This window comes from Apium graveolens, chromosome 8, assembly GCF_009905375.1.
Source record: "Apium graveolens cultivar Ventura chromosome 8, ASM990537v1, whole genome shotgun sequence".
Classification (NCBI taxonomy): Eukaryota; Viridiplantae; Streptophyta; class Magnoliopsida; order Apiales; family Apiaceae; genus Apium; species Apium graveolens.
The window spans coordinates 30,339,267-30,347,709 of NC_133654.1; positions in this window are offsets into that span (position 1 = coordinate 30,339,267).

The window sequence follows — 8,443 nt, forward strand, 5'->3', positions numbered from 1 at the left end:
CTTAGCATGATTCTGAGGACAGAATCCTTTTAAGGGGGGAAGAATGTAACGCCCGGGAAATATTATGTAATTATTTTTATCAATAAATAATTATTATGTGAGTTTTGTGTGAATTTTGGTGAATTATTTGATGATGGATAATAATATTTGAATGTTTGTTTCTGATAAAATTTAGATACTCTAATTTCCAATTATCCAGAATTAAATGCAGATAATTTTGGTATTTTTCTTGTAATTTTTGGATTACCATGTGATTTTATAAGGATTTATAGAATTAATAATGATTATTTTTACATAATTATAAGATTAATTTTTAGAACCAGAAATCGTCCCACTTCAACTGTTCTTGCGTTTTTACAACCCGAAACTCTTCCGAAAACTCCTTCCTAACCTAATCTGATAATTCTGAACACTTTTCATGTTTTGACTTTTTCGATTCAGGGTACGGTTTGATCTGTACGAGTCCCGGTGTGAAATTTTCGATACGCAAATCATTTTATATATCGATAAGAACCCATATTCTCAAAAGGCGAGACATTATTACCTTAATTTCGTATAAAGTAATTTATAGGAAGCTCTGTTTTGATAATTATCCAAATTTGGTATTAGAATCGTATCGTCTTTTCAGTTACTTAGCGGCTAAGTAACCTATTTTCGGATCCGATCTATAAATGTAATTATTGAATTATTAAACAAATAAAATAGGTGATGGTTCTGTCAGCTATGTGTCATTGTGGTATAAATTGTTTATGATTTGTTGGACGCGAGGATTAATTTTATAATTAATTATCGAGCTATATGCATTTAATTCATTTTAAAGTGATTTGTATTGAATATTTATTCCTAAAAATGCTAAAATTGTTTCTAAAATTATTTTTGATGTTCTATAATTTCATTTATTATTTTTAGGGGTTTATAAAATTTAGAAATTAATAATTTATTTATTATTTAATTTTAAATGGTTTTTTGACTCCATTTAATTGTAAAATCAATATTTAATTCCTGAATGCTCCAAAAATCATGAAAATTTTATTTTACTAAGTTTGGAATATTTTGAGAATTTTGTAATTATTTCGGAAATTTTTGAATTAAATCCACCTGTAAGTTCATTCGTTAAACCGTTAATTTCGGGTTTGTTGAGCATTTTATAAATATATATTTCAAAATTAAGAAACTCATGTTTTATTAGTCTCGAAATATTTATAAATATTTATAGAAATATAGAAATTATCTTGATATCATCTGGCTGAGTTTTTGCACGCATACACTGTTAAATTCCCAATTCCGTAACAGAAAATAGGATAATAACGAAAAAAAACTAAACAAAATAATACAACCCTAAATCCCCCACCCCTATTTTCTTTTATCTCCCCCACCGACTGCTCTCTCTCTCGTTTAATCTCTCTCGATCTTTCCCTCTTCTCTCTCGTTGTATCTCTTTCGTCTCTATCCCTCTCTCAGTCTCTCAATATCCCTGTAATTCTTCTCTCTTCCATCTCATGGTTCCCCTGTTCCGGTAAGTGGCTGTCGCCGCCTTGTTTCAATTCCGTTGACCTGATCGCTGCTGTTACATGTGTGTATACGCGTGTTGGATTGTGCTGTATATGTTGTCGAGTTTGTGTTACCTGTTATTACTTTTCCGGCCGCCGCCGTGTTCATCTCCGGCGAGGTGGCCGTCGTGCGTGTGATACACGCGCGCATACCCTGTTGCGTTGCTGTTATATTTTTGTGAATTGATTCTTTGAGGATTTATGAAAAATATGAACTGATATTTGCATATCTCGAGTTAGTAACTAATTATATAATACTTGAATGAATTTCTGTGATTTCTCGAAGCATGGATTCTAATTATTAAGAATTTAATCGGTAGAATACGCGTTGAAAACCCAAAAATTTTCGGGTACATGCGGATTTTACTGCCGTCGGCGATGAGCCTCGGTGAGCCGACGGTGGACAATGATGATTAATTCTGAGTCCTACATTATAAATTAAATAAATTAGTTCGTGATATTAATTATGAAACGAAAACAAATAGTAAATTATAGATAAAATATGAATAACAATAATTAGTAATTGAGTTCGTATCGGTGATTGGGATTGGTGAATTTGGTTATGGATTGAATGATTGTGATTGTTGATTATGATTGACATCGAAATGATTCGACGGGTAGGCCGATAAATAGAGGAAACGCTGCCCGATTTTCGGGAAAATTAATTCCGAAAATACGGGAACGTAACCTATAATTATCGGAGAAGTCGAATAATCATATACAATTACATTATATGAACTGGACTGCGATTGAGACAAGATAATTTATAAATAATCGATTACCCTGTTTTTCAAAACGACGAGTATACGTATTTTCTGGAAATAAATACTGAACCGAGTTTCGAAGATGTGAACCATAATTGCTATGTGTATTTCGATAATACATATAAATATGAATTCGGTTATGAAATCGTATGGGTAGAATAGGATAGTGGTGTTATGTTAAGCGAGATGATTATCTGAATTAGGGTATTTCAACCCTGTAGGTCTTAGTCGGAAGACCCGAGACATGACGTTGGACTAGGAATGATCTAGTGATTAGACGTTGGGATCAATGAAGTTCCAATCGAAGAACCTGAGTGTCGGGATCGTGTCCAGAATAGAATATTAGTTTGACGATAAAGACGAACGATCAAAGTCGAACCAAAGTCAATAGCGGTTAAAGCTTATTGAGGCAAGTATTCTTGATTTTTCTTTTAAATACTACAAGTATTCTTGAATTTCTTTTAAATACTACAAATATTATTCGCTCCTATTCTAAGTCCAGAATAGTTAAATGTTTTACATTTCGCTGCAATTACTCATATTACGCTTGTTCATTTATTCTTGTTCCTGTAATTCGATTGCTCTCATGAGCAAATACCCATTCTTTCGGGTTATTTGCGAACCCTGAATTGGGATGTTTTGAATTCAAAATGATTTGACATCAAAATAGTCTACGGGCTGGATGGTGATATTTTGGGGATTGAGTTTTACTTAATCCTGAGGACCGGGATGACTGGTGCCTCGAGATGGGCCGTAGTGCCTGGGGACCCGACTAGATCTATATATTGAGATATAGATCTGCATTATATTCTAACTGATCAGCAGAATATAGATGCGAACTAGTGTCCAGACTAATTTGTTGTTGATCGCCATTAACGGCATTCTCTCTCGTATGGTTTTAATGATTCCAAAAACCGGACAAAACCCTGGTTCAGGATATGAATCGAGGAATCGCTTGTCATTTTTGGATTTTAGTTAAAGGCTGGTGACAACCAACGTTTATTCGCTCACTCACTCAAAATAAATAGGATGGTTTAAAATTGTTTTAAGATTTTGTCCGGAAGTTTTTTTGATATTAATGTTAGAAACTCAAATTATATACTTGCTGGGCATTTTTGGCTCACTCTTGCTTTGTAAATTCTTATTTCTGCCTGAAACAGATAAGGATAAAAGTGAATAGCTTTGATAGACATAAGAAGTTAAAGAAATTTCCGCTGCGAGAGGTTGAAGGTGTTAGAAGAAGGTGATAAGAGCATTAGTTCAAAGGTATTTACACTTGTATTATAGTTGAGATGAGTTGTAGAAGGTTATATTCTTGTTTCATACCATAACCTGTAAACGATCCGGATGTAAGGGGATTATTTATTTATTTCTTTACTTTATGTAATGATTGTTTAGTGACACCAAATCTTGACCCCGGATTTGGGATGTTACAAATGTGATATTTTTCAGAGGAATAAATCTGAACATGTCCCTTACCCAGGTTTATTACAACCTATAGACATTCCTAACCACATATGGGAGGTGGTGTCTATTGATTTTGTTGAGGGACATCCAAAGTCTAAAGGCAAGGATGTAATCCTAGTGGTTGTAGATAAACTAACAAAATACTGTCATTTGTTAGCTTTAACACACCCTTATACAGCTGCTAAGGTGGCACATGAATTTTTAGATGTTTTGGTAAGATTACATGGGATTCCCAGCGCTATAATCTCAGACAGAGATCCATTTTTTCTCAGTAGCTTCTGGAAGGAGCTCTTTGCTGCTCTAGGAACAAAACTCAGGTTCAGCACCTCTTACCATCCTCAATTTGATGGTTAGGCTGAAAGAGTAAATCAATGTATTGAGATGTTCCTAAGGTGTATGGTGGGAGTGAAACCGGGCACATGGGCAAGTTAGTTACGTATGGAAAAGTGGTGGTACAATACGACTCACTATTCTGCAATTGGGATGTCCCCATATCAGGCTTTATACTGCGGTGTGCCTCCATCAATTAACTATAACCAGCTCAGATCTCATGATTCTGCAGTCTCTGCATTGCTAAGGGAGAGGACTTCAACACAAAAATTGCTCAAGGAAAATTTAGTCAAAGCACAAGAGAGAATGAAGTGGTTTGCAGACAAAAAAGGTCAAAAAGAGAGTTCACAGTAGGTACTGAGGTGTTCCTGAAGCTACAACCTTACAGGCAACATTCAGTCAATCTCAGGAAGAATCACAAGCTCTCTGCAAGGTATTATGGCCCATATATGGTTACTGAAAGAGTGGGTTCTGTGGCTTATAAGCTTGCCCTCCCTGATGATGCAAAAATTCACAATGTGTTCCATGTTTCTCAATTAAAGAAGAAGCTAGGTGATTCCAAGGTTGTACATACTTTCTTACCCAACATCGATGATTCATGCATCATTCAGCCACAACCAATAGCGATCCTGGACAGAATGTTAATCAAATGAGGGACTAGACCAGCCACCAAGGTGTTGATCCAGTGGGAAAACGGCAGCCCGAATGATGCTACTTGGGAATTATGGGAGGAATTAATGGTGAAGTTTCCAGATTTTCATCCTTGAGGACAAGGATGTTCTTAAGGGAGGGAAATTGTCATGATATTTCTATTTTATTAAAAGTATGGTCTTGGCGGGATGTGTAACCTTTAAAACAGTGTCGTTCAATTAATCTGTGTTCACAGGTGTTATCTAGTGGATCGTTAATGTAACACCCCCAGATCCGGGGTCGGGGATCCGGGTCGTCACGGTCTTTCTTTCCACAATATCACTTCACTTAATTAATAAATAACCTTATGCTGTGACCCCACATTAACACACACCACAACCCGTTATAGTCTCAGAGATGAAATTTAAATAAGTACAAGTCTTTGAATCCACAATTTAAAAGTTATTATAACCCAAAACGATTACTTGATAAATTTACAGTTAATTGCCATTATCTGCCACAAGTTATAATTATACATAATTGATTCTCAAAAGTAGAATGCCTGATCTACCAATGGATCTACCTCTGCAGCTATAGCAGCCACAACATCATCGGGAAGACGCGGACGCTTCCCACGCGCTTGCGCTGGGTCTGCTGGAGTCTAGCCATCTTTCCTAACTGTTGTTGTGTGATGAAGAAATAAAGCAAGGGTGAGCAGCAAGCCCACCAAAATAATATGTATAATGATTAACAATATATGAGTCTTCTCATAGTACTCATGAAAGTCTTGGTCAAAAGAAATGAACCAAGTTGATATCTTAATGCGATGAAGTCGCAAAATATTCAGTGTATATATATATATTCATATATACTTTTCAAAATATTGGAAGTCCTCTTCCATGCATAATACACACAGAGTTCCAGTGTATAACTGTATAAAAATATCGTTGCAAGGTGATCTCATATATCTAACCTTGTCTCAACATTATTCTGAAAATCTTTATCATGCATAAGATAATCATTTACTAGATATAAGTTTAAAAGATGAAGTTACCAGATACTCCAATATACTTATATCTTTTCCAAATACTACTTGAACTACCACCGTTCAAGTTATAATTAGTTCAAAAGTTCATCACATAGATGAGACTACAAGATAATACTTGAATAGATTCAACCTTTAAAATATCATCAAAATAAAATGAAGTTATGAGATACTTCATTTGATGTAAACATCATTTTGAAAACTTAACCCTGCCAACACTCAACAATCGCCCAACCGTAGCCTTTCTATCGAAGTGCTCTGGGTAGTGTTGCAGAAATTATCCAATTGGATGATGAACTCATTACGGGAGTTTGCCGCGCTAGGAAGACCACTTACGATGATCAGTCGTAGTAGTACAACCCCACCATTTTCTACATGTAGAGGAGAACCTGTCGGATTTACTTGTCAACCGAACACTGAACTCCTAAGGAATGGACCGCCTTAGCGGAACTTCCAGGCCATTTGGGCCAATATAATAAGGCTGGGCCGGCGCTACTCGACCACTTACGCCACTCCTAGTTCAGATGAAATCCATGACTCTGAAACGTAAAGCTCGTTTCCCCCTTTCCCCAAGTAGAAACTTGTTGATACGGCTCCACCAAGAAGTCGTACCTAGTTGGAAAGGAAAACTCACCGATATTTCCCAGGCGATGCCTGTTAATGGATTAACTTGTTCCAAGAATTTTACTTCCCGAATATTGGGTAAGTAATCAAAAACTCTTTTACCAAGACAGCAACCTTGTTGCGAATATAAAACACACCACCGAGCCGGATCCCCCAGGTTTTGAGCGAGTATTTAAATCCCCTTTTTAAAAGGAAGATCTTAAATATAAAAATAGTTTTGGGATCCGCTCTAACTTTTGAAAATCATTTTAAAGACTCGAAAACACTTTAAAGAGTGTTTGGAGTAAAACTGATTTAATGAAGTAAATCAGTCCCCAGAATATTTAGAAAATGTCTGAATATTATTATTTAAATAATATTCCCATAAAAAAATAATCTTTATAAAATAATTGAAGTAGAAGTATTAAAACTTATACTTGAAATGAATAGCAAATAATCAAAGATATACTTATACGAAAGTAATATCTTTATTTGAATAATCAAAAATAAGTTTGATTATCGACACCTTATTCTTTAATAAAATAAAGAATATATCTTAGCAAATAATCGGAGTCATAGATCCTCAAATGAATATTCAAATAATATTCAATAAATAAAATAAGCTGAGTCATAATACCTCGAATGAATATTATAAATAATATTCATTAAATAAAATAAAGGAGTCATACATCCTCAAATGAATATTCAAATAATATTCAATAAATAATGTAAAGGAGTCATACGCCTTCGAATAATATTCGAAATAATATTCAATAATAAAATAAAGTTAAAGTTATCGAATAAACCTTATTCGATTAATAGTTTTGAAAACTATGACCATATATATATATAAGTATATATATATATATATATTTATATCCATATATACAAAATCTACTCGGGATCCTCGACTCCCGGTTTTAGAAAATATTTTCACCTTTGGGTCCCTGTACTAAGGGTATATGCAATTTACCGATATTCTCTAGCATAGGTATTATCAACTGAACCAACAGATATATATTTCAAGAATATGAAACAGGCATGCATATATACCATATCACATGCTACAATATATCGCAAGAATTTGCTAAATAACCAATATGCATTTATCGCAAGATCATGCATATACAAATGTATACATCACAACAACAGTATAACGGATAGAATACTTGCCTGAGCGACTTGGGGTGATAAAAGGCTCGGGACGAGTCTGGTAACCTATAAACAACAAGTAAGTTGGAATTAAACCAAAATCACTTGTAAATCTATACTTTAACTAACTTAGACTCTAACGCTTGTTTTGCGCTCACTGATTTGCTTAAGTCACTCGGGTACCCTCGGCTCCACCATTTTTAATAATTTGACCTTTACGAGTTTTAAAGCGATTCCTTCGCGAGTGTCTTACCAACTGCCTAAAACACTTACCATAAATGTTTCATACATTAATTAACCCTTTTTGGTCTTTAACCTATGTTTCAAAGTAAGGCGAGGGGAAAAGTTTCGTTCGCGAAACGCCGTTACTTGAAACGGTCGTTTCTCCTAAACCGTGCATTGGAATCGAACGAACTACATATCAAAACGAAGCTCGTAACATGAGCTATCTAAACATGGCAGTGGTCATAATCTAGCAGGGGGTTCTCGGGTCCTAATGCTATACACAAAAACAGTCCAAAGAAAATCGGACGTTACGACGGCTATGTTTACGCGATTTCCCAAACTTTAAACCATTCAATACCAACCACAAATCAACCCCAAATCAATCATACAACCAATATCCCTCCAAACCACATCATAACAGCCCCAACAAATCCACATTAACCATTTATAGTTATTCCTCACATGAACTAAAGGCTTTACTTAGGTTCTTTAACTAATTACCAAGATTTACAACTCCAACAATGCAATAAAACCAACTAATCTCTACAAACTCAACCAAACCTCAACCAATCAAGCATCATGCTTCACATATGCTATATCAAACACATTCAATCCTAATTACTCAAAACTAAAGCTAGGGTTTGTAGTTTATACCTTCCTTGGAGAGTGGAGAATCA